This window comes from Homarus americanus, unplaced genomic scaffold, assembly GCF_018991925.1.
Source record: "Homarus americanus isolate GMGI-L3 unplaced genomic scaffold, GMGI_Hamer_2.0 scaffold33468, whole genome shotgun sequence".
NCBI classification, from domain to species: Eukaryota; Metazoa; Arthropoda; class Malacostraca; order Decapoda; family Nephropidae; genus Homarus; species Homarus americanus.
In genome coordinates, this window is record NW_024714177.1 from 7,189,527 (window position 1) to 7,213,896 (window position 24,370).

A 24,370-nucleotide genomic window follows, 5' to 3' on the forward strand; every position below is an offset into this window, starting at 1 on the left:
AGTGGTCGTACTACCAAAAGCACTATACCTTATGAGGAATTGTATTTGAGTGGAGTGGTCGGGTTATGTAGATGTCTAAATGTACAGATGAATGTGATGGTAATTTTCACGCACTGTTACTGGACGTTCGTCAACCTACCGAAAACGTTCGCGAACTTGGGAGTGTGTGCATGCTCCCCGAGAAATCGTGTGGTGAGCCAGCTCAGCCAGTATGTGTTGTGCGTTTGCCGAGTCAAGGTGTTATTGGTGTGCAGTGCGATAATCCACCAGTGTACCGTAATCTAGCAGAATACGAGTAAGTTAATCTATCAGTATACCATAAGATATTATCGTACGGTAATATGTCAGTGTACCATAAACTATTAGTGTGTATGTATAATAATAATTAATGGTTTATTAAAAGAGATGCAGCAGCCAAAAGGATGAAATATACAAGGGACAGAAATGACTTATTACATACTGTGACATGAGGGAGTGAACCGTTTAACAAAAGCTTTCATTACAAAAAAATCTGCAGTAAACATACAAATTATTGTTTACAATGGGTGGCAAGGGTTGCCCTTCTGTGTGAGGTCACGTAGGCCAAGTGCGCTGAGGTGTTGAGCAGCAAACACGTGGTACAGTAACGTGTTCACAGACAGCGTCGTGAGGGACCTCGCGTGGTACAGTAACGTGTTCACAGACAGCGTCGTGAGGGACCTCACGTGGTACAGTAACGTGTTCACAGACAGCGTCGTGAGGGACCTCGCGTGGTACAGTAACGTGTTCACAGACAGCGTCGTGAGGGACCTCGCGTGGTACAGTAACGTGTTCACAGACGGCGTCGTGAGGGACCTCACGTGGTACAGTAACGTGTTCTGGGCGTAGCGTCGTGAAGGACCTCGTGGGTACAGTAACGTGTTCACAGACAGCGTCGTGAGAGGGACCTCGTGGTACAGTAACGTGTTCACAGACAGCGTCGTGAGGACCTCACGACGTGGTACGGTAACGTGTTCACGGGCAGCGTCGTGAAGGGACCTCGCGTGGTACAGTAACGTGTTCACAGACAGCGTCGTGAGGGACCTCACGTGGTACAGTAACGTGTTCACAGACAGCGTCGTGAGGGACCTCGCGTGGTACAGTAACGTGTTCACAGACAGCGTCGTGAGGGACCTCACGTGGTACAGTAACGTGTTCACAGACGGCGTCGTGAGGGACCTCACGTGGTACAGTAACGTGTTCACAGACAGCGTCGTGAGGGACCTCACGTGGTACAGTAACGTGTTCACAGACGGCGTCGTGAGGGACCTCACGTGGTACAGTAACGTGTTCACAGACGGCGTCGTGAGGGACCTCGCGTGGTACAGTAACGTGTTCACAGACGGCGTCGTGAGGGACCTCGCGTGGTACAGTAACGTGTTCACAGACAGCGTCGTGAGGGACCTCGCGTGGTACAGTAACGTGTTCACAGACGGCGTCGTGAGGGACCTCACGTGGTACAGTAACGTGTTCACAGACAGCGTCGTGAGGGACCTCACGTGGTACAGTAACGTGTTCACAGGTGGTGTCGTGAGGGACTTCATATGGTGCCGTAGCAACTTGTTGACATACGTGGCGTCGCTACTCGCTAACTCACGGTCTTACAGGGTAACACCCCCAATCCACATCAACTACATTCTTTCACCCCCCTACCAGACCACCCTACTCAGCCTTCCCTTCTCTGCTCCGCGCCACGCCTTGTCCACTGCCCCTACACCTACCTCTCCCCCAGCCTGGACACAGCCAGCTGCCATTCGTCAACCTCGAACGTCCCCAAAACACTTTGTCAGTATCAGAGGGCAGTGGATAATTGTCAGCTGCCACGCCCACACAGCTGAGTTTCACAAACGAAGAGGGGAACTGTTGCATTCACATCAGGAAAACGTGGCCAGAGAGAGAGAGAATGAATGTGTATGTGTATATATGTGTGTGTGTATGTGTCGTGTGTGCGTCCAATTTAAGGAATAATTGTTCGTCTGTGTGCTTGGAGGTCCGAGGTCCGTAAACCTAGTACAGTACACCTGTCCTTTGCTCATCTCAGCCCCATATAGAACTTTTATAAAACGATCCCGAACCTAATTTTCGTATACTCCCGACAGACGAAAAAAAAAAACGTAACTATGTGTCAACAATGTACAAAGAGCATTTTTTTTTTTTTACAATTTGCCCCGCGAGGGGGATAGTTTATTGGGCACCCCCTTGCATCCTGTGGAAGGCGAAGCTCAGAAACGTTTACAAGCGCCCAACAGGGAAGTATGCGGAGTTCATGCGTGCTTGCCTTAATGACTCGTGCATTAAGAACGTAAATGCCTGAATGGCCATGGGTTTTGTCAGCAAGTTATATAAAGTGACAGGATAATAAGTGTGTGGGGGAAAGTTCCCGGCACAATTCATCTGTTTTTGACAAAGCGTGACAGGCCCCTAATAATGTCAAGTGACAGGCCTGTCTCTAGGAGGAGGGATATCTGGTCAGGGAGGGAAGAGGTGTTGGTAACGGCTAGGGACCATCAAAATAAAGACCTCGTCTTAAAGATCAAGGTCATCGACCAAAAGATGCCGTCACCATAGTTTTTGCGTGTGGAAGACTCGGGCACCGTTAGTGGTCCAGCTGAGGCAAATTAGTTCATGTTTTGTCGACTTGGGTTGAAGTTTTTATTCACTTACTTTTCTTTAATTGGTCGACCTGCGGTGGAGTGATCGTACGTCGAGTTAAATAAATTTGCCTGAACTCTCGTCGGGTTGATGCACTTCACTTTCATCACATCAGGATGTTTTATCCTCTCTTGTGTGACGTGAAGTAGTTTATTCTATGGAAAGTTATATTTATTTAATTTTTTCTAACTTCTGAGAGTTATGAGTTAGCAGCGTTTTCCTGTTCTAATTAAGGTAAATGTTTCGTCGTGGTAGTGAGACTGGTTCCTCCACACAACAGCAGGGCGGCGTCTCAATGGCCCCTATCACACGCAGGTGCACGCCTACCCACGCTTGCAACAGTGCTATAAATTCCTAACAAGTCCTCTCACCCGTCTGTAACAGCCCCTCACATAGGCCCAGCACCTCATCCTACGCCACGATGATAAAAAAATACAGCCTTCGTGCCCCGTGTTTCCATGGTCTCTGTCCCCTAGGAAGGTGAAATACATTTTGTATACGAAGTAGGAAAGACATACCCCAAACTTTGCTAGTGGGTGAACTTCACCTTCATTAACGACCAATATAACCACAAGGGTATAAGAGCTTCCATTACTAATAAGGACAGGACCTGTATACATGTAGATGAGGGAAGGTGTGTAGCTCATCAGACAACTTCCCCGTCAACAGGTCCTAACGAGGTCTTGTTTCACCTTGTCAGTTGAAGATATGTGTCAGTAATTAAAGATCATACATTACCATTTTTAATGAATTGTTGTGGTTACCAAAAATAGCAGTATTATTTAATTTGTCACGACTCGCTCTGTGTGTACTCGCGCAATTTAACTTGTCAGTGCACTCATAATTTGTTCTTGGTATTACATGAAACTTGAGTATTGAGTGTTTCAGTGATACTTGTTCATTTGGTTACTGGTGTAAGGCCCAGGGAAACTTAATATAATGGGCTTTAAACAAAATACATTCCGGATATTAAACCTACAGTACATAGTTACAGGCCAATAGTTCGTACACCTCGCTGTTAGTTACAGTCGGGGACAAAAGTTCGTTCCTCGTGGTGAGACTGAGACACGGGAATGAGTCCGAACTGACTTACCCTGACTGTTTCATCTCATTTGGGGTCGATGCTGCTTCATTTTGGGCTGGAGCGAACTTTTGACCCCGACTGTACAATAAGTGAGACACTAACACCTGGCGGGGAACATCGATGACGTCATAGTCCCAGTGGTAGAAATATTACGATGGGGTGTATCCTTTCCCTGTCACTCACACACCTGATCACTCACAGCTGTGCGTACCTCTCTAGTCTGTCACTCCCATGGTTTCCTCACCTTACGACCTCAAACTCGAGGGTATGGTGATGCAACAGTTGTTGTAGCTGGATGTGGGTTATGGGCGGGTGAGAATAGGTAGTGTGTGAATCTTGGTTAACGTGAGTGGGTTTTAAAACGTTATTTGTACGTTAATATGAATATTGCGTTCTATGTGTATAATTTAATTTGTGCGTAACTTCATAGGTGTGTATATATTGTGATACACAAGTATGTGCAACATGCATCTGCATACTTCAATAAAGTCCCTTTGGGTGTCTACTTGAAGATGAGAGAGAGAGCGCCTAACTAGTTCCCTGAGGCTGCCACATATATTTAATCGCTCAAGAGGCTTCGAAAGTGGGATGAGACTGTACAGTAAACCTGTAAATGCTATATACTGTAATCAGACGGAGCCTCTCGTTTATAAATTCACCAATCTTTCAGAATCTAGGTCTTGGCACTAACTCTGGCACTGCTCCCCCCCCCCCGTCTCAATCCTAGTCACTTGCGTCATCATTGTGGCCTCAGTCCTCATCCGTCACACACGTTGTAACCATTGTATTATGTGAACCTCCCCCTACACTCATCATAACCCCAGATTTGTCTTTGTAAGCATATTATATTTTTTCATCCTATACAGTATATGGCTTTGTTAACATGTCTGTCTCATCCTGGTTCCAGATGTAACACAATAAACCATTCCTATTCTCATCCTAGCTTCATAATATAACATGGTTTGCTGTCCCTTTTCCATCCTCACGATAAATCTCTCATCTTTAGTATCACTGCTTCCTCGTCCTCGCTTCAATGAGCGACCTTGAAAACTTTCCATTCATCCCACCTATACTGCAGTCTCATCCTGGGGCCGCATGTTTTGTTTTATTATTTGCCATAAGTCTTTCACTCTATCATCATAAGTAACTCCCCGCTCCTTGCCTGCGTCTATAATACGGCGTAAGGCCCTTCAACATGTCTTACCCCCACTCAAGAGCCGTAAGTAGACCCTCTTGGGGCAGGTGCAAACTATCTGTATTTTGTTTATTAATTTTATAAATAGTGTCAACTTACTCCAAAATAACAGGTGATGCTACGCTACCTAGTTCATTAATGTGTCCACCCTACAGAGAACTTTGAACAGAGATCTGTATACAGTACAGGGTATATATTTTATTAAAAACCTTGCAACTCGATACTTTGCCCACCAAGGAGTTGTTTACATCTGTAGTTCCAATCGTGGCCGCAAGATGAAACACCAGACTGATATTGTTTGAGGGTAAAAATTAACGTCGTCTCTCCTGTTTAACAAAGAAGTCGAATGAACCAATTTAACTAACGCAACTAAATCTAACCTTCCAGCGTGACTTGAACAAACACTCGTACTCTCGAACTTTAGGGCGGTAACATGAGGGGTGAGTCACGAGGAGTCACTCGATATTGAGAGGCTTATTAACCCACTGAGTGGCAAGGGTTTCTCTCAACTGAATAAAATCGTCCGGCGTTAGCCAGAATAAAATACATCCTCTTGAACATTATAAAAAAACACACACAGGAATAAATTGGAGTCAAAGTCTGGTGAACTGGGGAGTTGTATAGATTCTCTGGTACCCTAATAATGATGTTTTATCGAAAACTGAGGCGAAGATGCGTCTTTACAAATGTTGTTTGTTATATATTCAAAACAACAATTTTCTTTATTTAATAAATATTACCGGCATAAGTTCTATCAGAGCCGAACACTTTTGTAAAGGAGTTTACAAGTTCCTCATCAACTAAACTCCATCAAAGTCTCAACAGGGTACATAAACCTCTGACAAGGCATCAACCTCCCACAGGTCATCATAACATAACTCGCCTCAATCTCCAGGCGGTATCATAGGTTAGACGTTAGAGGGATTGAATTCCCAGTACTCAGTCTAGGCTATATATTGTTTTACTGTGGACAAGTGATCCAGCCCATGGAAAACTATTATGGTAAGAACTTTAGATACTGTGCGTGTGTGTGTGTGTGTGAGGTAACGTTTTATTGACAAATAGAACAGCAATAAACTGAAAATATACCTGTGATGTAAGTGGTATGATACATAATGTCATAGAGGAGGATAATTTATTAAAGGAATTTCAGCACAGTTACAGTTTAAAATTGAGAGTGGCAAGGGGTGAATACACATGTTATCTACGAGTTGTTAAAGGTTTTACAATGGTTGGAATGGGGCTCTTATTGCAACCAGTACTTGGTTGTATAGGCTGGATGCTGTTGTAGTGTTGAACAATAATTCTCGGACTAAAGGATCTCAGGTGATAGCAGGAGCCGGTGGCGAGGATAGTGTAGCTTTGTCCCAATCTGACAGATGAGGTCATGATGATATTCAGAGAGAATTGAGAGGGTCAGTGTGTTGAGCACCTCTTGATATGTGGTGTAAGTCTTGCATGCCCTCTTCTGCACTTTCTCTGAGAGTCTTCGTTGTGTCGCAGTTAAGGAAGGAGACCAGGTAGGGAAAGCATTGTTGAGCTTAAGAAGTATGAATTCAAGAGTTCAGACGCAGGAACTCCGATGGATTTGAGATGACGGAGGTAGCAGGAAGGTTTGATGATTGTACCGACATGTGCTTTCCAGTTCAGTTTGTTTTCTATAGTAACACCGAGGAGCTTAGTGGAGTCCACCAACTGGAGTGTCTTGGAGCCCAATGTGATGAAGGGAGGTGGGACAATGTCTTGGTATGGTTGATGGTGGATCAGTCTTGGGTACCGTTCAATATATTTTTGAGGGCACCATAGTTGGGAGTCGAGTTGTTCACATTGATGCTAAAGGTAGAATCATCGACACGTTTCCTGCGAGCAGAAGTAGCTTTCAGGGCAGCCCCTTGGAAGCGTACAGCCTGGGATCGGTTTCTAAAGAAGTCTGAGAGCCATGGTATGAGACTTCCCCCAAAATCCGAGGTTAGTGGCTTTGTTGATAAAGGATAATTATGTCATGGCTGACACAGTCAAATGCTTTGGTGAAGTCAATGTAGGCGACAGCCACAGAAGTTTTACGTTTCTTTAAGTTTCAGTAGATAAAGATAAAACTGACCAGACAGTGGGTGGTGGAGGATGTTTTCATATTACCAAATTGCCTGGGGATCTAATAATAATAATAATAATAATAATAATAATAATAATAATAATAATAATAATAATAATAATAACAATAATTATTAACGGTTTATTGAAAGAGCATGGCAGCCGGAAGGCTGAAAATATACAGTTATATAATTGGGGAAAGGGTCACTTAATTGACAAATAATATAAAAGTAACATAAATGATACAAATGTTATATAATAACAAGGTGGGGAGAAGGTCAGAAAAACAGGGCATTTCAACACAGCAACAGTGCAAAAAGGTAAGATTGGCTGGGAGTGAACACACTGATTGATTACGAGTTGTTGATAATTTTTACAGTGGTTGGGTCTGGGTGTTCTTGTAGCGATCAGTACGTGCTCGTACGGGCTGGCGCGTGTGTGTGTGTGTGTGTGTCACGTTAAGGAGGTGTAATGGACGTTTTTACCAAATTGGTATAACTTTTCATATAACTTAGTGAAATTTAATAATAAACTATAAAATTTGCTCTGCTTCACTTATTAAGACGTCGCTTACAATCACAACATAACCAACTAAATATAAATATAAATTGTTAGTAATGATGCTGTTTATTTACGGAATGAATGCATAACTATCTAAATGTAATGTACACACACACACACACACACACACACACACACACACACACACACACACACACACACACACCTGTTGGAATTTTCGAGAAAAAATATAGTTTTTACATTGACGAAGTATTGTCGTGTAAGAATATGAATTGAAGAATATCATTTAAGATTTTTTTCATCAGTGATAACAGTACTGCCAGCTAGATCTGTAGTGAATGTCCTCTACCTGAGAGAGAGAGAGAGAGAGAGAGGGGAGGGGGGGGGGGATTATTATTACGTGCATTACAGTAAACGTCAAGTTGGCAACAGTGTAGGAGGTGGGCGGCACAAGCTCCGCCCGCATTAATGTCCGGGTAGCAAGGGCGTCGGGCTACCCTACCTCCACGTGCCCAGTCATATCGAACGCAGTTCTTTAATTTCACGACACAACCATTAACACTTGAAGAGAACGATTCATACTTGAGACTTTATTCTTCGCAATGTGATGTTTGCCTTAATGAGGAATGACGTCACGATTACCACATGCAAGTACACCTTTATGAATGAAAACAATATTCTTCCTTCATTATACAATATGCCTCTTGCCACTGATCCATCGTGTGCTGACAGCAACATCAAGTGTATGTACCGGTAAGACAATGTACGAAAAACAATAACAATAAACGGCAGCCTTCCATAAGTTATGATGGTGTGCGGCCCACCCTCCCTCCCCACCATGCTCTCTTAGCTCCCACCAGGCGCCGCTACCCGCCTACCCCCAGTCTCGAGTTGTCTCCCAACACTGAGACTGTAAGCTGTGTGAAAATTTTCTGTGTAGTGCTAAGTGAACTTTGAACGAGTCAATAGGATTGCGCTGGGCGTTAGTCTACGTGTACATCACCACTACTGCACTGTCTGTGTACTATATTCGAAAGCTTTTCTGTGAGTATGATATTTAATCCCATTTTTTTATGATTAACTTTCCTGTTGATACCTATAATGTCAATCTATACATAAATGAGAGTCCGCATACGAGAGTGACGTGACTGATTGAGTGATATCCTCACTACTCTTACCCCATGTGACTCAGGCCAACACATCCAATTACTATTTCGCCGGGAGGCAGATATCCCTGCCCTCGCTCCTACACCTTGCCAACACCACGCCACTGACACACCTCACAAACTCTAAAGTGGCCTCGGTCTAATTAAGCTGTACGTGAAACACGAATTTCTCTCCTAGTTCATCGCTCACAAATGGAACGAGTAAATCCAAAATCTGAAACGCCGTACAAGTGGTAAGTCTACTACCATATTGTAGTTAATGGAAATGACGTCTCTTAGACACGAACACTGATCGGTCATAATTAATATTAGTGATGTAGTTGCAACAGTGAAGGAAGAAATCACACCGTTTGTGAGCGTGAAGTTCAACCAAACCAACCCAACACACTGGGTGTCTGGTTTACTTTCATAAATAATACACTAAGGAACGAAAAACTGCCACAATTAGGTATATCTGATAATTTATCCTTTCGCCAGTGATCGGCTTGTTAGCCGTTTGGGTGGTCGTACTGGTCGGTCACGTCTCTTTCACTGTTAGCAAGTATTGTGCATATATTGGCTCCAAATGTATCTGCACCTGAGCTAGTATTGATCAAGTCTGGCCATGAATGAACTCACACTCGGTGCCATCACAACACTCTCGCAGATAGTTCTAAGAGTTCACAACTCTCACTCCCAAAAAAAATTTGCCTTTACAATTTTCTGAACTGGTAGCTTCTTTAACCTGCGCCTGTGACCTCTAGTGGAGCGGGCATCCTTTATCTAGTTTCAGGCATGATCACTCCTCAAAGGTGTTTATATTAAATCACCCCTTGCCCGCCCATAGTATAAGTTAGGTAACTACAGGCGTTATAAGGGCTACTAGCTATTTGCTTGATTTACCTTCTTCTCACAAAGGTCTGAGAACTTCAGTTCATTATCCTTTTCACATTTGGTCTCCGTTAATGTTTCATCGTCATGTTGGGACATGCGAAACGTCCTCTTACTGATGGTACGACCTAGGGGTATCCTTTTGCATTCCGTGGCGTTGAATCTTGACAGAGCTCTTCCTGTAGCTCTTCACAGTCCGGTTGGTTCTTAATTTTCCTGAATAACTTAGCATCGTACGCTTCTGGCATATCATTAAATGATATGCCAGAAGCGTACGATGCTAATGTTATATAAATTTTATGATCTGTTAGACGGTGTGTGTGTGTGTGTGTGTGTGTGTGTGTGTGTGTGTGTGTGTGTGTGTGAAACAACCTTGTATTAATACTTATACAAACACCTCAAATAAAAATTAGCGAACTTCTGTCATATCTAGCGTCAGCGCGAGCTGCTCGACGGGGTTTGAGTCGAGTTTTGTCAGCGAGTCTCAGGATTGGTATTTATAGAATCAATTGACGCAACCACAAACTACTGTTACGATATACAAGCGTATATAACCTAATTTCCTCTAACAGTGAATGAGTGAGTCAGTCAGTGACTGAGCCAAGGAAAGTGCCGTTGTCGCAATTAAATGTGTGACGTAATTCCTATATTTCATAAAACACGCCGTTAACTCTTCCGCCGTCCGTGAGAGGCGTAGCGTAAGGAGGGGAGTGGGGGGGACTGGTAGGAAAAGAAACGTTATCAAAGAATTGTGACAAAGCAACTAATACTACTAAACATACCACGCATCTCACAGTTTCATCAGCTCCATCTGGCAATTTTTGTAAATTGCAAACTGGAACCATATCTGTTGTAATACTACCATTTATCTATCACCCCTCACTGCCCACCTCATGTCTTCCTCACCACCCCTCACTGCCCACCTCATGTCTTACTCACCACTCCTCACCACCCCTCACTGGTCACCTTATGGTCACCTCACGTCTTCCTCATCACCCCTCACTGCCCACTGCCCTCATGTCTTCCTCACCACCCTCCTCTGTCTCCACCACCCCTCACTGACCACCTCATGTCTTCCTCACCACCCCTCACTGCACCCCACCTCATCTTCCTCACCACCCCTCACCCCACCTCATGTCTTTCTCACCACCCCTCACCCACCTCACCTTCTCCACCACCCTCTGCCCACCTCGTTCTTCCTCACCACCCTCCTGCACCTCATGTCTTCCTCACCACACCTGCCTCTGTCTTTCTCACCCTCACTGACCCACGTCTTCCTCCCACCACCTGTCCTCCCACCTCATGTCTTCCTCACCACCCCTCACTGCCCACCTCATGTCTTCCTCACCACCCCTCACTGCCCACCTCATGTCTTCCTCACCACCCCTCACTGCCCACCTCATGTCTTCCTCACCACCCCTCACTGCCCACCTCATGTCTTCCTCACCACCTCTCACTGCCTACACACAAACTGGTCTGTTGTTGCCGCTATAAACGAGGAAACGTACAGTACGTTATTTCCTTTATTTCTGAACAAGTAATTTTCTGCCTTCAAAGAGCGTCAGTTCAAGTTACAAAAAATTCAATATTTTTTCAGGTCTAACCTTAAACATTTCCAAATCATTTGAAAGGTTGATTACGTACATCCTTGTTTGAAGACTCGACGTGATAAGGATAAGATAACATTCCCATGCTTGGCTCAGCAGCCAATGGCAGGCATTGCGCACCGCCACCCGAACCGCCTTTACCAGGATAAACGATAATGGTGCCAGTTGTGTTCCACCAGTACTAGTGAGTGAACCGTCCTACATCTGCTCGCGGTAAATATACATATTTTTTATCATGAATTATATTTAATATTTAACTAATACCCTTTCTCACTGCTATATTGCCTTGGACACTGTACCGCGCAGTCCATTAAAATGACGATTTGCCTCAGGAAGTGGGCTACGCTGAGTCACCTTGTAAGATGTCAGAATGATACTGAAATTCAAACTTGTAAACTTCACTGCCGTACGCTGTTAGTAGTCAGTGACATATCTTTAAATGCGTCTATATCGTATGTGTTCGACTAATGGACACGTATCAAGGAGAAGGATGTGGTGGGCTTCAACACGCACCTCTATCAGCCGGCTCTGAGGTGTGGCTTGGCTTCTGCGCCATACTGATAATGAAGGAGGGGGGTAGAATAGTAGAAGTGGGTGATGGTGGTAGCTGTCGTGATGGGGGGTGATGGTGGTAGCTGTCGTGATGGGGGTGAGGGGGGTAATAGAAGTGGATGATAGTGGTAGCTGTCGTGATGGTGGTAGCTGTCTTGATGGGGGGTGTGAGGGGTTAAGTAATGGCGGTAAGTGATGATGGCAACGTTATTGTGGTTAATGGTAATAATTTGTGGCGATGGTTAGTTTCTGGTCTAAAACAATGGTAGTAATTTGTGGTGATGGAAATTTTTTAATAATACCAACGACTATATAGTTCTCGTGTTGATAAGTGGTGGTAGTCAGTGACGGTGATAAGTGGCCCTATGAGCTTCCAACTACAGTAAGTATAGGCTCTCATCGGAAGGAACCCAAATAGAAAGATACTCTACTCCCCAAATTTCGTGTGTGTGTCTCTCTCCTCCCCAACCTCCGTGTGTGTCTCTCCTCCCCAACCTCCGTGTTCTCTCCTCCCAACCTCCGTGTGTGTCTCTCCTCCCAACCTCCGTGTGTTCCTCCTCCCAACCTCCGTGTTCTCTCCTCCCCAACCTCCGTGTTCTCTCCTCCCCAACCTTCGTGTGTGTCTCTCCTCCCCAACCTCCGTGTGTGTCTCCTCCCCAACCTCCGTGTTCTCTCTCCTCCCCAACCTCCGTGTCCCTCCTCCCCAACCTCCTCCCGTGTATCTCCTCCCCAACCTCCGTGTATCTCCTCCCAACCCGTGTGTATCTCTCCTCCCCAACCTGTTCCTCCCCCAACCTCCGTGTCCCTCCTCCTCCCTCCTCCCCAACCTCCGTGTATCTCTCCTCCCCAACCTCCGTGTATCTCCTCCATTCTCCTCCCCAACCTCCGTGTGTGTGTATCTCTCCTCCCAACCTCCGTGTCTCTCCCAACCTCCGTAACCTCCGTGTGTCTCCTCCCCAGCTGCGTCACTATTCTCCCCACCTACAATGTGTGACGCCTCCCCTACCTGTGACGCCTCTCCCAACCGATGACGCCTCTCCCCCAACCGATGACGCCTCTCCCCTACCTGTGACACCTCCCCAACCCATGACGCCTCTCCTCCCCGTGACGCCTCTCCCCCTACCTGTGACGCCTCTCCCCACCCATGTGACGCCTCTCTCATGACGTGATGACCAAAACGCTTTATTGAGCAATATGAGTACCAGTACAAATTTAAATATGAAGCGATGGTGGTAATGGTGGTAATAGGTCTTGCTTTATGGTGGTTGAAGTGATGATGATAGTTATGATGACGCGGCGTTACCAGTGGTAATATTTGTTGTTTTGATGACGATGCTGGCGATGGTGGTGGTGGTGGTGAGTGAAGGTAATGGTGGTGAGTAGGGTTGGTAGCGGTGAGTGGAGGTGGCGAGGAGTGGTGGTGATGATGGTGTTTGTGATGGTGGTGGTCGTGGTGTGTGGTGGTCGTGGTGTGGTGGTGGTGCGTGTGGTGGTCGCTGTGAGTGGTGGTGGTCGCTGTGAGTGGTGGTGGTCGCTGTGAGTGGTGGTGGTCGTTGTGAGTGGTGATGGTGTGTGGTAGTCGCGGTGTGTGGTGGTTGCGGTGAGAGGTGGTGATGGTCGTGGTGAGTGGTGGTGTGTGGCGGTCGCGGTGTGTGGCGGTCGCGGTGAATGGTGGTGGTGTACTGTACAAAAGACTTCGGGTTGTGTACCTGTACAGAGCCTCAACTTCTAATGTGTCAGCAGTACTACAATATACGTACAGTACTGTAGGTCCATGTAGACAAGACAAACAAATAGGCTTTTTCTCCCCTCTAATTGGGTTCGTATACTAGACCAACAAACTGATGTTGATGGTATACTATAGTCATAACTGTACTTCAACAACTAGGTCTTCATAGGCTTACTCCACGTTAGTACACTAGTTATCAGCAATTAAAATTAAGAAATCAAGTCTACCCAGAGAGTTCTATATCTTATAATTTTTATTTGTTGATGGATTAGTAAAAGTTCTAACCGTCTTATGCACTTAAAATTTTCAGTTGAAGCGTTGTGCGCTTTAAGGATTTTAGTTACTGAAGCGCAGTAATAACATATAACGTGAAAAGAATTGTACGGCGGCGCAGTGAATGGTGACTTCAGTGTGTAGTGAGAGCGTTGTGACGCGGCAAGTCGGTCAGTGTTTAGTCAGTGTTGAGACTGTGACGAGGACACAAATAACGTCTCTTGGTACACACTTGCAAGTGAGCAGAGCCCGAAACCTATTTATTTCTCCATGGCAACGAAAAGGCGTGAAAGAATATGTTAAACCTCTCCAGGATAGGGACAAGAGCTACTAGTCCGAGGTGAAATTTTCCTGGTGTGTAAACCGACAAAGCCGAAGCCCGGAGAGTGTGTAGCATGCGGATGCGGAATCTAGCAGGTATTTTTTTTTCCTGTTTGACTGCTCTGTTTTCTTTATGATAAAAAAAAAATATTAAGGAAAAGCGTGTGATGTGACACATGAATATGGAGTGAGGTGATGTGTGGTGTGGTCCAATGGCATGCAGTTACGGTGGGTTTCCTGTTTACGGATGATGTAGTGGGTAACGTTATTAAAAGACGGGAAGTCCATACTGGAGATGGCATCTATTCGACCCCACGTCCGGATACGCTGTGGTATCCAAGCAGGTATAGTTATCACTGTCATGGACATGTGCGTTCCAACCCACACTCGCAGCACGCGCGCACACAAGCTAGCGAGGAAGCATATACAGTATATGTATATATACCTGTACACACAAGTGAAATGTCACGTATTAACACACACACACACTACACCACTAGCCACACAGCTATAATACACTACACCACTGGCCACACAGGTATAATACACTACACCACACCACTGACCACACAGGCATAATACGCTACACCACACTAATGGCCACACAGGTACAATACACTACACCACTGGCCACACAGGTACAATAAGGGCATAAGAATGGAGGAAACTGCAGCGGGCCTATTGGCCCATATTGGGCAGTCCCGATTACACCCAACCCCTATTGCTCATATAAGCGTCCAACCTATGTTTGAAGCTATCCAGCGTATTCGAGTTAGTGATGATATTTGGTAACTTGTTCCATTCATCCACTACTCTGTTTCCAAACCAGTGTTTGCCTATTTCATGCCTAAATCTAAAATTGTCTAATTTAAACCCTTTGTTACGAGTTCGCTCCTGGTTGGATAGTTTGAGTACCTTTGTAATGTCCCCATTGTTTAGCCCTGACTTCCACTTATACACCTCTATCAGGTCGCCCCTCGCTCTACGTCTCTCGAGGGAGTGCAAATTAAGATGCTTTAACCTGTCTCTATACTCAAGGTTCCTAATGCCCGGGATTAGTCTTGTCATTCTCCTCTGAATTCTTTCCAAGGATTCTATATCCATTCTGTAATACGGTGACCAGAACTGAACTGCGTAATCCAGGTGTGGTCTCACAAGAGCAAGACTCAGTTTTAGGATGACCTCGCTAGTCTTGTAACTAACACTCCTTTGTATGAACCCAAGTACTTTATTAGCCTTGTTACGAGCAAAAACACATTGTTTACTTGGTTTAAGGTTCCTACTTATCATTACTCCTAAATCTCTCTCGCAGTCGGATTTCTCTATGGCATCGTTGTTCATCTGGTATCTGGTTTCCCTGTTTGCATCTCCGATACTGAGTACTTTACATTTGTCCAAGTTGAATTTCATCTGCCATTTTTCAGACCATTCGAAAAATTTGTTTTGATCTTTCTGTAGTTTTGCGGAGTCCTCGTCAGATTTAATAACACGTCCTATTTTAGTGTCATCAGCAAATTTGCTTATGTTGCTGTCTATGCCAATATCTATGTCGTTTATGTATATAATAAATAATAATGGTCCAAGTACTGAGCCTTGGGGAACTCCACTAGTGACGTTGCTCCAATGGGACTTAGTGCCATTAATGCTCACTCGCTGTTTCCTGTCCTGTAACCACGCCCTAATCCATTTAAGGATATTACCTTTGATGCCATGTGAATCTACCTTTCTAATTAGTCTTTCGTGGGGGACTCTGTCGAAGGCTTTGCTAAAGTCGAGATATACCACATCATAATTGTGCCCCTCGTCCACCGATTCGAAAACTGATGAAAAGAATGTTAATAGAATAGTTAGACATGAACGTCCGCTTGTGAAGCCATGCTGGGAATCATTGATCAATCGGTGCTTCTCCAGGTGATTTCGAATAGAGTTTGAAATGATTGCTTCCAGTAATTTGCCTACTATTGATGTTAGACTGATTGGGCGGTAGTTAGAGGATAGTGATCTATCCCCCTTCTTGAAAATCGGTATTACATTCGCTATCCTCCAGGATTCTGGTACTACACCTGTTTTTAAGGACATGTTAAACAACTTTGCTAAGGGCATACTAAGCTCTTCCTTACATTCCTTTAATACTCTGGCAAATATCTCATCGGGACCAGGTGACTTATTAGGCTTTAGTTTGTCTATTTGCTTACTAACATCGTTACTAGTCACTACTATCTCGCTTAATTTGTTTTCTTCACTATCTCTGAATAGAGTCGGTGCCTCGGGTATCATGTTTAAATTTTCGGTGGTGAAAACTGTTGAAAAATATTTATTCAAATTATTGCTCATTTCTCTGTCGTTATCATGAGCTCCACACCACTGACCACACGGATACAATACACTACACCACACCACTGACCACACAGGTATAATACACTACACCACACCACTGACCACACAGGTACAATACACTACACCACACCACTGGCCACACAGGTATAATACACTACACCACACCACTGGCCACACAGGTATAATACACTACACCACACCACTGACCACAGAGGTATAATACACTACACCACTGACCACACAGGTATAATACACTACACCACACCACTGGCCACACAGGTATAATACACTACACCACACCACTGGCCACACAGGTATAATACACTACACCACTGACCACACAGGTATAATACACTACACCAGTGCTACTCAAAGTGTGGTCCGCGGACCGGTGCCGGTCCGTGAACCATCGTCTGCCGGTACGCGGAGAGTTTTCAGAAAAGAAAGAAACGATAGACACGTTCCACACCACGTGACACTGCCGGGACATCTGACTCGGTCTTTTTTTTTTTACATTTTCATTGTAGTTTTTATATTTATTATGGCTATATTTTTCATTTACTCACTCATGTTAAAAGTCATTGCTATGCAACTAACGAATGCGATATAATGAACAGCAAAACAGCGAACTGAAATACGTATAACAACACCTTCATGATGATGTGGCGTTTGACTCTGTGGGAACCACACCTGGGGATATCAATAGGGCGCATCACCTTGTGTTGCCAGAATTGCCACGTTTCTCGGCCACCAGTTACGCCATATCCACCCAAAACATAAATCTTTTTATTTTAAGTATGGTAGTTATTTAATTTCGGATAAAATAAATGTATGCATTCCATTAAAAGAAATGGCCGATTTTTTACTATGCGTGCCAGCCGTGAAGGGTGTCACACAGCTGGCAACCCTGCTATTCCACACGTGTGGATCAGCAGTCTGTGATGTCAGGTCACAGGTCAGTGGTTAGTTACCATCAAGAAGTGGAACAGAGAGCATCATACGGGTATCTGCGTGTTTGTCATTTGGGACCCCATCCCAACCCACTGATCTGAAAATGTAAGTACTAATAATCTTAAAGGCCGGTTCACACTATTCCTGTGTAAATTTGAAAAACAAAAAATTATTGTGGGACATATCTCAAAATATTTTCCTGGAGGGGAGGGGGGGCTATAGGCCCCGGGATTGGCTCGGTTCGCTCGCCCGTCCATGGCACATTGAAAAAAACCATGCCGGTCCGCCACATCAGATAGTGGTGTGGTGTAGTGACTACACCACACCACTGGCCACACAGGTATAATACACTACATCACACCACTGACCACACAGGTATAATACACTACACCACTGGCCACACAGGTATAATACGTTACACCACACCACTGGCCACACAGGTATAATACACTATACCACACCACTGGCCACACAGGTATAATACACTACACCACACCACTGGCCACACAGGTATAATACGTTACACCACACCACTGACCACACAGGTATAATACACTATACCACACCACTGGCCAAGCAACATCAAGCACCACCTGTTTTACTTATTAATACCACAGTTAGTATTCACTATTATTTTAGTATAATTATTGGGATCACGTGAAGATTAGTAACCCCAGCTTATTTCATTTGATGCTTCAACAGCCTAATGCTGCCTGCGGGGTTATGTTAGGTTAGTTTATGTTATGTTAGGTTAACGTGAAGATGCTTATTCATTGGGTGACAAACTGGGGCGCTAATCTTCATGTTACTTAAAAAAATACAAATTAATCACAATAATATACCTTAAAATAAAGCGATAATTAAAAAAAATAGACTGAAAGACATAATAAATGAAACAAACAAATCTTCAACATTTTCATGTGGGAGGTGTTATGATGTCACGGATTCAGTGTTGTGTGAGTGGGTGGTGTAAATGAAGCCCAAGGCGTTCCCTTAACTGATGCACTTGAGAGAAGAGGATCTCCCGTTACACTAATAGATCATCAAGGTTTCCCTGGTAAAAATTTTGATTTGACATAAATGGATAATTTACCTTTTCTATCTTAAATTTTACGTGTGTGTGTGTGTGTGTGTGTGTGTGTGTGTGTGTGTGTGTGTGTGTGTGTGTGTGTGTGTGTGTGTGTGTGTGTGCAATAATAAAAATAATACTAATAATAATAATAATAATAATAATTAACGGTTTATTGAAAGATCAAGTCAGCCAAAAAGACTGAAAATATACAGTTACATAATTGGGGATGGATCACTTGATTGACAAATAATGTACAGTACAAGTAACATAAGTGATACAATTATCTATCTATATAAAACAAAGAAGTCTGTCTGTTTGTGTGTGTGTCCGCAAGAGAATCTCGGAAACTACTTTACCGATCTGTAGTGATGATGGATGGTGTTATATGTAGTGATGATGGGTGGTGTTATATGTAGTGATGATGGATGGTGTTATATGTAGTGATGATGGATGGTGTTATATGTAGTGATGATGGGTGGTGTTATATGTAGTGATGATTAGACAATAAAATAATAACAGTTTAATGCTAAAAATATATACTTTGCTGTACCGTTGTAGTGAAAAACATGGTGGAACTTACATATACCGTTAATGAACTATTGATGGAAGACGAAGTTTTGGGGACTGAACAGTGAGACAATGTGGAGCCTCCCCGAGGGTGGCGTCCTACCGTGGCCTAGCGAATGAGTGCGTTTCTGCTAGTGATATATAATAACAAGGTGTATGTTTGTATGTGTATCTGTGGTAGTTTTATATGATACTAGGGTGCTATAACATAATAATCTAATAAGAAATGTTTGGGTTCATCGTCAAGAGTAGTATCCAGTCTTGCCACTACAAAACGACGCTCAGGGGCACTTGTACAATATATTCCTACTTCCACTTGTACAATATATTCCTACTTCCATGTTCCTTTTTTCTTTTAACGAGGCAATGATTACCATGTTGGTAACGAAACACATCATTAATACATCACGTTGGTAGCCACCAGTGATAGTGGGTCAGTTCTTTTTACTTATATCGTCTTCGCCACTGACCGGTTCATCAGCCACTTGGGCGATCGGTCACGTCTCTTACGCACTGTTGGCAAGTACTGGGCCTGCACTGGCTCCTGAATGTATCTGTTCCCGCGCCAGTGTTGTCAAGTCTGGTCTCGCAAGAGCTCACACTCGGTGCCGTGACAACACTCTCTGGCAGATTGTTCCACGTATTTACAATTCTCACTCCGAAAAAAACTTTTCGTAGTTTTCTGGACTTGGGACTTCTTCCACCTTGAGCTGTGACTCCTTGAGAGGCCGGGCGCCCGCCAGCTCCAGGTATGGACATTAGACTGAATAGTGCCCTATGAGATGTTTATAAACTTCAATTGGGTCACCCCTTGCGTCTCTAGTATAGGCTAGGCAATTGCAGTACTCCAGACGGGGAAGCACCTTCTTATAAGAGCTATTAGTTTAGTTGCTTGATTGACCTTCTCACAATAAGCTAAGAACTTCAGTTCATTGTCAACATACACGCCCAGGTCCTTTTCACATTCAGTCTCTATTAATGTTGTTTCTTCGTCCCGTTGGCACATGTGATACGCCTCCTTACTGTTGGCACGACTCAGGTGCATCCTTTTACACTTCGTGACACTGAATCTTAAAACAGCCATTTCTTCGACCACTCTTGAAGCTGACAGAGATCCTTCTCTAGCTCTTCACAGTCTATTTGGCTCTTAATTTCCCTGAATAATTTGGCATCGTCCGCTCATATTTGTAGGGAGGAGTGTATAGCTTCTAGCATGTCATTTATGAAACAAACAAACAACAACGGACCCAGTACACTGCCCTTGTGGTACCCCGCTTGTCAAGGGTGTACACGACGATTTCGTGACATTAATCACCACACACTGCTTGTGATCATGCATAGTCTCCGATCCACGAAAAGGACACTTCCCCAAATCCCTACCCTTCCAGTTTAATTTTCATCCTTTCACGGGGTACGCTTTCAAATGGCTTGGCAAAGTCCAGATACAGCCCACTTGGTACAATCCGTGTAACCAAACTAAAATTTAAGACCCGTTAACTGGAAGCGAATGAATGTAACGGAAATGACAGTTCTACTTTCTAGAAAATACGGTATGTGTGTGTGTGTGTGTGTGTGTGTAATACATTTGACTACTGTATTATAAGTAAATCGCCGGCCGAGATGTATAACACATTGTTAGCGCTTTTGTAATTTGGATAAGGGGACAAACATCAGTGATTCGGTAATTACTGTATGTAGAAATTCCACTTTCCGCTGCGTCCCTTCCTCTGAGGTCACGGTGCCCGCCCCACCCCACTTCTCAGGTACCCTTGGCGGAGTTAACACTTGATGGGTGTTCAGGGTGGAAAGAAGGAACCTATTTTAAATGATAAGCAGAGAAATATAAGAGTTACGTATATAAGAATATATATTATTGAATAATAATAACAGAAAAGAATAATCTGGAAGATAAAATATGAAGTAAGGAAATCGCGCTCTTACTTCATATTTTATCTTCCAGATTATTCTTTTCTGTTATTATTATTCAATATTTTATATATATATATATATATATATATATATATATATATATTTATTTATTTATTTATATATTTATATGCAAGTAAATCACTGTAGGTGCATATATATATGCTGATAACCTATGGTTATCAGCATATATATATATATATATATATATATATATTGCGTATATTCTTATATAAGTAGCTCTTATATTTCTCTGCATATCATTTAAAATAGGTTCCTTCTTTCCACCCTGAGCACCCATCAAGTGTTAACTCCGCCAAGGCTACCAGAGAAGGAAAACGTAGTTGGTGAAGGAATGTAGGGGGAAAACGGCACGAAATCACTCACGGGAAAAGATATAAATCTACTCTACTTAAACCTAACCTAACCTAGCCTGATTTTAACTAATAAATAGAGCAGAGTTCCCGTAGGTGGAGGACTTGGTGGCAAAGTTGTAGTAATAGAGACCAGTGACTCACAGACTTCACCTACCAGATATCGACCTCAGCTGTAAAATGGAGACCACAATCTTATCTCTCCATCGATAACACGTAACAAACTCCTAAAATCTTATATTACATAGAAGAAAGTTGTCAATGCTTGTACTCTTCCCACTTTGGTGTTTTCCCAATCTACAGTAGTGATAATTTGAAAAATGTGAAAAGCAAATGCGGATATTCAATAGAGCATAACATTCCATGTTTTAATCCACTGTGCATTTACAGTAGATTCAGTTACAATGATTCGGAAAATGACTCGTAATATTCTCATACGGACATTCCCGGGTATTTTCCCAACTCGCTGTCCTAAGGCGTGCACAAAAGTAGCGATGTTTTTAACTCTAAATGTATTCCTCGGTTTGATTTGATATGATATCTTTTTAATATAGATAAGTATATTGCAAGCATACATATATAACCATTTACTGAGAATAACCCAAAGTATTAGTCATACTTATTCCAATGTGATCGTCAGTGGAAAAGAAAAGCTCTCCCGATACTTCTAAAGTTGCTTTCATCATGGCTGATAATGACTCATAATCAGTCCGAGGTGGAGAGATTATTTACCCACTCATCATAACGACGACTTAATTATCTTCATTATCTGATACATTATAACGACACTTAACATTTACATTACGTGTGGCATAGGTTGGTGTTGAACTGATTATATTAACGCAGTGGCACAACAAGACCCTAACACATTGGGAAAATATCAAATGAAGTACAGAAGTATAATTATCCTACGAAAGTGATTCAGTTAATCTGTCTCTAACTTCAATACGTGCTCCTTGTCCGTTTCCTTTGTTACCCTTAAAGAGAAACACCTACCAAATACATTTTCTATGATGAACAAGGCCATACTCCCAACAGTGCATCACATCACATTAAACGTATAACGGTTTTATAAAAGCTCCCACAACTTCATCATTAATTTCCTACAATATTACATCCGAAAACTTTATTTTTACGGCGTCACTGCCAGCTGGGAGCAAATGGCGGTCTAGGTTTAACGAGCATTCAAAGTTTCAAAATAACATGATATCTAATCATTTCAAGTAGAGTGAAAAGTTGAACACACACACACACACACACACACACACACACAGAGTTCTAATTTTTTAGCGTTGTTGGTCCAGTGTATTACTAACCTTGCTACGCACTTAAAGACCTTCGTTGTTAAAGCACAGTAATAACATTATAACAACACGATCTGCAGAACCGTCCTTCTTCCTCTATTAGTGAGGTCTGTTTTATCTACAGTATATACATTATCATCTTTATATATAGTCGTTGGAATTTTCAATGATATGTAACCCAATTTACGTTACAGTACGTATACTGTATTAAGTAATGTGTCGGAGCTCAGTAAAAAATGCAATGACTAAATTACCGGTCACGCCAAAATAACCTGACTGGTTAAATTATGTCAAGGCAAAATTGTCTGACAAGCTGTTTTGGGCTATTTTGCTGGTCCATTGTTTATATAACAGCAGTAATGATATAATAGTATTTATTGTATTATTATTATTATCACTTACTGCTAATTAAATATATCGGTTTTAGGTCGTTTGTAAAGAAAATTTCATCAAAGAAAAGTGTCTTAAAATTGTTTAAGCTATTGATTGCAAAGATAACATTCCCGAGATTCAATTAGTGACAACAAATGCAATAATACCTTTTCAAGTAGTGTTCTGATTTTCAACTCGAGATATCAAGGTTATGGGTAAAATGCACTAAAAGTGTCTTTGACGAAAATCATCCTTTTTTGTCTGAATTATCATTAAACACAAAAAAACTTATATCCAATTATATCCTCTAATATAAATTGGCCGGGCGCTCCTGCTTAACACAATTGCTCAAGGTATTGGATATTTGTATCCATTTTCTGGAACGGGGTGGTAATATCGACAATATATACCTAGATTTTGCCAAGGCTTTCGACAGTGTACCCCATGAAAGGCTGAAAATCAAACTGGAAGGGTACGGAATTCGGGGAAATGTCCTAGTCCCCCCACCCCCACACAGCAACAACAACCATGAAGGGTATGACTTGTGATTACTGCAGGGTGACGACAGATGTAGATGGTACAGACCTGACCAATACAGAGTTTAGGACGATACAAGTTGCCATAAAGCATGAAGGTTGTTGCTGGTATTGCCCTGACTGCATAGTCAAGGTGAAAGAGGCGATTGCAAGCCATTGGGGAACGAGTTCCCTAGGGACGAAAATAGATGAAGCTGGATCCTTGCTGGTTACCAAACTAGAACAAGTTGGGAAAGAGATCCTTGCTAAGACTGAGGAAGTAGCCGATGGAATGGAGGTGGTTGCAAAGAGGAGTCATGCTCAGGCCTTAACAGGGCAATAGGAGGTGGCGGAGAGTAATGCAGGATCAGAACAGGTTCTATAACAGTTAGGGACTCTGAAGAAGTGTGTCGAAGAAATGGCAATTAGTGGACCTACTGTTAGGGGAGAGGAGTAACAACGGGAACGTTTCCAGTGCAGGAACAATGTAATAGTTTTTGGAGTCCCTGAGAGCCAGGCGGAGGGAACTGAGAGTACAAAAACACACGATAAGATGCAGTTTAAGAATATTTGTACAGAGGTTCTGAATATGCCATCAACCCCTCAGGATGTGAGGAGGCTGGGACAAAAGCAGGGGAACAAGCCTCGCCCCACCTCGCCCCTTCAGGATCACACAAGTGAGTGAGGAGGAGAAATTGGAGATTATTCGGCAGGCAAAAAAATTAGCAAAGAGCGAGGCATTTTGGAATGTATTCATTCACCCAGATCGCATGGTAATGCTCGATGACTCGTTTACGAACCTTTCTCAAGAAACTTGCAAGAGGGGTGTGGTTATCTATGCTAGACAAGACTTTAAGAGCCAGCCAGGCAAG

General features: G+C 43.2%; 1 protein-coding gene across 8 annotated transcripts in view; it reads left to right on the forward strand.

Annotated features, from left to right (window-relative positions):
* Positions 1–212: 212 nt before the first annotated feature.
* Positions 213–24,370, forward strand: part of LOC121877623 — a 74,420-nt gene continuing 50,262 nt past the window's right edge. For 3 of the 8 annotated variants that reach the window (XM_042383433.1, XM_042383444.1, XM_042383457.1), the window contains exon 1: positions 11,360–11,418. The gene's annotated coding sequence lies outside the window, so the exon portion shown is untranslated. Of the gene's footprint in view, positions 296–8,475; positions 8,607–11,359; positions 11,419–24,370 lie in introns of those variants that run through there. The other 5 variants (XM_042383466.1, XM_042383483.1, XM_042383439.1 and 2 more) reach the window with 4 other exon arrangements.